General features: G+C 41.5%; 1 protein-coding gene across 6 annotated transcripts in view; it reads right to left on the bottom strand.

Moving 5' to 3' along the window:
* Positions 1-4,311: 4,311 nt before the first annotated feature.
* The window catches only part of LOC134958057 (transcription factor 20-like), a 325,652-nt gene continuing 323,963 nt past the window's right edge, over positions 4,312-6,000 (bottom strand). For all 6 annotated transcript variants that reach the window (XM_063940406.1, XM_063940402.1, XM_063940403.1 and 3 more), the window contains one exon: positions 4,312-5,373. The gene's annotated coding sequence lies outside the window, so the exon portion shown is untranslated. The remainder of the gene's footprint in view (positions 5,374-6,000) is intronic.

Genomic DNA, 6,000 nt, shown 5'->3' with positions numbered 1-6,000 from the left:
GCTTGAAACTGCAGGGGAGAGCCTGGGAGCGATCCTTCCAGCGGAGCTGTGAGGGAAAAATGGCGCCAGTGTGCTGAGGGAGATAGCCCCGCCCCTTTTTCGGAGGACTTTCTCCCGCTTTTTTATGGATTCTGGCAGGGGTATTTTTCACATATATAGCCTCTGGGACTATATATTGTGATTATTTGCCAGCCAAGGTATTAATATTGCTGCTCAGGGCGCCCCCCCCCCCCCCAGCGCCCCCCCCCCCCCCCCCCAGCGCCCTGCACCCATCAGTGACCGGAGTGTGAGGTGTGCATGAGGAGCAATGGCGCACAGCTGCAGTGCTGTGCGCTACCTTGTTGAAGACCGAAGTCTTCTGCCGCCGATTTTCAGGACCATCTTCATGCTTCTGGGTCTGTAAGGGGGACGGCGGTGCGGCTCCGGGACCGGACGATCGAGGTCGGGCCCTGTGTTCGATCCCTCTGGAGCTAATGGTGTCCAGTAGCCTAAGAAGCTCAAGCTAGCTGCAAGCAGGTAGGTTCGCTTCTTCTCCCCTTAGTCCCTCGTAGCAGTGAGTCTGTTGCCAGCAGATCTCACTGAAAATAAAAAACCTAAAATATACTTTCTTTTCTAGGAGCTCAGGAGAGCCCCTAGTGTGCATCCAGCTCAGCCGGGCACAAGATTCTAACTGAGGTCTGGAGGAGGGTCATAGAGGGAGGAGCCAGTGCACACCAGTTAGACCAAAAGCTTTCTTTTAGTTGTGCCCAGTCTCCTGCGGAGCCGCTATTCCCCATGGTCCTTACGGAGTCCCAGCATCCACTTAGGACGTCAGAGAAAATCCCCTGTATAGTGTGACTGCAAAGCAGAGCACAAACAGAGAATTTTAAGAGGTAAATGGGTGACTGAAACACAGAGAAAAATACCAAAGTAGTATATCCTGTGAGACTCTATATCAGAGGTTCTCAAACTCGTTTCTCGGGAGCCCACACAGTGCGTGTTTTGCAGGTAACCCAGCAGGTGCACAGGTGTATTAATTACTCACTGACACATTTTAAAATGTCCACAGGTGGAGCTAATTATTTCACTTGCGATTCTGTGAGACCTGCAAAACATGCACTGTGTGGGCCCCCGAGGACCGAGTTTGAGAACCTCTGCTCTATATCATATGAGAACCCTAATGCACTTAGCCCCCCCTTCAGGGTACAGAATATAGGGATATCAATGTGTGTGAGATACACGGAAGAGACCACACAGCAGCTATTGCACACACAGTCACATGTTTAATGCAGAAATTATTACAAACAATTAAACTGCACTGGACTAACAATACTACGTAACTGGACTACGAAGTAAAGCTATGTAAATATACAGATATAACAATGCACAGTAAAGACTGCATGTATATCACAGGGCACTTGTACTAACACTGGGGCAGATGTATTAACCTGAAGAAGGCATAAGGAAGTGATAAACCAGCGATATGTGCAAGGTGATAATTTACATATTGGAACTGATTGGCTGGTGCGTTATCACCTTGCACAAATCACTGGTTTATCACTTCCTTATGCCTTCTCCAGGTTAATACATCTGCCCCACTGCCTTAATGACATGTAGAATACTTAAGTGTCCTGTAAATGCACAGCGCTGATGATGCAGGCGGCTTTACAGAGGAGACATTGGGGGTCATTCCGAGTTGATCGCTCGCTGCCAATTTTCGCAGCGCAGCGATCAGGTGAAAAAAGGGCATTTTTGCGCATGTTTATGGCCCACAATGCCATGCGCGACGTACAGGTACAAAGCGCTTTGTGGTTGTGCTCAGGTTCTAGCAAAGTTTTCAGTCACACTGACGGCCGCAAGATTGACAGGAAGGGGGCATTTCTGGGTGTCAACTGACCGTTTTTCAGGGAGTGCTTGCAAAAAAAAAAAAAAAAAAACGCAGGCGTGGCTGGGTGTTCACTGGGTGGGTGTATGAAGTCAAATCCGGACACGAATAGGCTGAAGTGATCGCAATCGCTGAGTAGGTTTAGAGCTACTCAGAAACTGCACAAACTGTTTTTGCAGAGCTCGGCTGCACATGCATTCGCACTTCTGCTAAGCTAAAATACACTCCCCAGTGGGCGGCGGCATAGCGTTTGTACGGCTGCTAAAAACTGCTAGCGAGCGATCAACTCGGAATGACCCCCATTGCCCAACAGTCCCAGAATCAGCTCAGCTTGTGTGTAACGGCGCCCAAACGCTGACAGGGAGAGAGAGAGATGCAGCTCCAGGGCGGGAACATTTGCAGTAAATGGCGTCTGGGGCTGGGGGGAGTGGCTACAGGTCAGAGCCTTATCCCCTCTGCTGGACCTCACCACCGGGTACTGCGAGGCCTATTTGAAACGGATTTTAAGAAATCCGAACTGTGCCCCTTGCCCTGGTGGTCTTGTGGGGTCCTTGAATGGCCACAGTGTCCACGCCAGCACGTGCAGTCAGTCTCCTGGAGACCGCGCTGGATTGCGATTTCAGCGGGTCCCGCCCGGGAGGCCCTTTACCTCCTCCCGAAGACGCGGCCACGTGATCCAGGAGAGCAGCGGCGAGTGTGTGCCTGAAGTAACCGAAGCACTCCGCTCTAAGTACCCGGTAACCAGGGCGCGGGAGTATACAGCGCCGCTGGGGGAGGTGAGGGAGCCACAGCACGATATGTCAGCATGACATATAGCACTTCTAAGTGCCTGTGCTGCGGCCCTTGAAGTCTTCTTTCTTCAAAAAGCTCTTTTCAGGGCTGCGCTATGAGGCACCAACTTACAAACTGAGCTCCAGTGCCTGGAAGCGGGGATATAGAGGAGGCGGCGCTATGCATCCTGGGAACAGTCAAAGCATTTAGCCTGGTGGTGCCTCGGATCAAGATCCAGCTCTACACCCCGATGTTATTCCCTGTGGAATACCAGTGTACCCCGCTGCAGAAATAAGTTTTTTTTCTGTAGTGGAAATGAAACAGGAACACACACTGGGATCCCAAAAATATCTGCTCACAAAGTAGTATCCTTTGCATAAAAGAGACATAACGCCAATAATCAAACATTCCGGTTTACGATGGCAATAATTAATTTATACAATTTCTAAGGAAAGTAATTACATATATGAAAATTTGACAGAAAAAAAAAAAAAGACTAAAAGCAGGAGTGACTTCATATTTTAAATAAGTGACAACATGGATTGTGCGAAAGAACACAGACATTAGTTTGCCACTTCATTGAGTAGACGTTAAAGGCAAAACTTCAGTGACGCACAGAATCAGATATTCCTGTGTTTAGAGTGTTTTGCAAATTTTTTTTTTTTTTTACAATTTGTCACAACTTACCTTACATTTGACCTGCATAGTATTGTGGATCTTAAAAACAAGATACTGCCTGAGCTGCTTATATTGAAATCCAAAGCAGGATGAGGTCCCTGTGTGTGTTTTTGTGTGCACTTAGTATAGATATTACAATTCACCTTTATGCACTATAATCTGAACAGGCTTTGATAAGCATACCACAATGCTTCATACACATCAGGTATCTGTGAAACACAACAGGTGGTCATAGCCAAAAACTCTTCTGCATTGAGGAGATGGTGCTATAGGAAAACATAATTTGTGATATTTTATAATCTAAAAAAAAGTACAGTATGTCTATAATAGTGCACAAGTCCGCAAACCTTACCACATTGCACAAAACACTTTCAACATGAGAACAAAAATGTTATGTTCTCAATCTGCAAATGCAAGTAATTTAAGATACCAAATAAATCCATTGTTCTTTCAATAAAAAAAGTTCACTTTTACAAATGGCATATTAGAGTTCAGCTCATTAATAAAAAATTAAAAAATAATTAAAATTTTCCGTTTGAAACCGAAAACACCACGAAGACTGTTTATACATACTGTTGTATGATGTTCCACAGACTTGAACAGGCCTCATTAACCAAAGCAAATTAAATCAATGGCAATAGCCAAAATGTGTTGTAGATGGAAAATGAAAGAGCATTCTTGATTGTTAATGTCTACTGACCTCTTGTGGTTATTTTTTGTACTGCCATGTACAGTTCAGAAAGTATAAAACTCAAAAAAGCAAAATATTAAAAAGTTACAAGTGACTACACTTATGCCTGTATTTCAGCCTCAATACTCGTGGAAATTGATATTGTGTAAATGAAGACACAAAGTTGAACAAGTATCCTTATGTAGGGATTTCAATGGATGCTAAGATGGACGTTACACTGAACTCTTTAATTAAAAAAATAATAATTTCTTTCACATTATACCATAAATCCATAATAATATTGTGTAAACACCACAGAAAAGGACCATTGAATAAAATGAACTTTATTTTTTTTTATTAATCCTGTATATTTTATTTCCTTTTTTTTCTAGAAAAAAGCAAAACGTAAATTCCCTGTGTGAAACACCTATTCTCCAATATTAAAGGTTTCATGAAGTGAAACCAAACAAAAAGTTACCACCCACCCTCTCCCTCATTTGTTCGCATGGGCCAAATTAACAGAAATCTACCAAAGAAATCCAAGAGTGTGAGTATATATATTATATATATATATATATATATATATATACACACACACATATACACACACAAGGTTAATTTAATAAAAATAAAATGAAAAACCTCATTGCCCGACTCATACTTTATAATGGTTAGTTTTTGAAGAAGTCTAAATTTATTTTTCAATGTAGAAAAAAATATGAATATACAGCTGTAAAGCAAAAGAATACAATACTTTGACTTCACTGCATTTGGCGAATTTGCATATTAAATTCTGGCCTGATGATTTCATTTAGTACAGGATTTACACATAAATGTTATCACACCAGCTAACTTAATTTAGAAGGTTTGTCACACAGTAGACACATACTGTGTATAAACCTTCAATCTTTGAAAGGTTGCACGGTTTCATATACTCGGATGCTAAAGATCCTGATTTTAGAGAATAGAGCTTGTGTAGGTAATGAAAACAACTCTATAGTATACTGAGTAATGGTCAAAGAGTGAACAAAATATTTCTTTACATTTTTAAAAGTCTTTTTTTCCACATATGTTGTCTGAGGGTTTTAAAAACGAAAATGAATCTCAAAACCTAAAAAGAGATTTTGCTCTTTTTCTTTCAAAGTCATTTCAGATTAAAAATATATTTATATATTTAATACTTCCACATTTATTACAGTCAGTCAGTCTCAATGATCCAGGGTGATTTTGAAGACAGTGAAATAAAGTTCTTTGATGCCACAGTTCATGGTGGAAATGTTTAAATAAAGTGGAAATATTCAGAAAAGAAGGCGATGTCCACTCAGAGAACTGGAGCATAGAGTTTTAGTGGACTAAGGTGTTATGATCCCATTTTTCTTAAATGCTTTACCTGAAAGAGAGAGTAATACAACTATAACAAATTTAAAAAATACAATTACAGTAAATTGAAAATATAAAATAAATTGACTGCCGGAGAAGTACAAATTTAGCCAGCTAAAAAAAGCTGTGATCTAATTTTAGCATCTAATTGCTAAAGCATTAAAGATATATAAAGTAACAAACCAACAATAGACTGTTAAAAACGTTTTTTCATGACACATTTCACTATACACAGAGGAACTGGGCTGTTGAACATTTATTTTACTAGAAGTATCTCCTTTCCTGCTTTGTTTTACAGATATCAGAGGACGTTTGATATGGAGTTACAGCATGGTGTATTTTGTAAAGATCTTTGAGCTAAGCTTTAATTTTTGTTAAAGTATGAATTATCTTTAAAGTTGTCAAAAAAATAAGAATTTACTTACCGATAATTCTATTTCTCGGAGTCCGTAGTGGATGCTGGGGTTCCTGAAAGGACCATGGGGAATAGCGGCTCCGCAGGAGACAGGGCACAAAAAGTAAAGCTTTAGGATCAGGTGGTGTGCACTGGCTCCTCCCCCTATGACCCTCCTCCAAGCCTCAGTTAGGATACTGTGCCCGGACGAGCGTACACAATAAGGAAGGATTTATGAATCCC

This window comes from Pseudophryne corroboree, chromosome 9 (assembly GCF_028390025.1).
Source record: "Pseudophryne corroboree isolate aPseCor3 chromosome 9, aPseCor3.hap2, whole genome shotgun sequence".
NCBI lineage: Eukaryota > Metazoa > Chordata > Amphibia > Anura > Myobatrachidae > Pseudophryne > Pseudophryne corroboree.
Note: the sequence above shows the minus strand (reverse complement) of the source record. Positions and strands in the feature narration are given on the sequence as shown.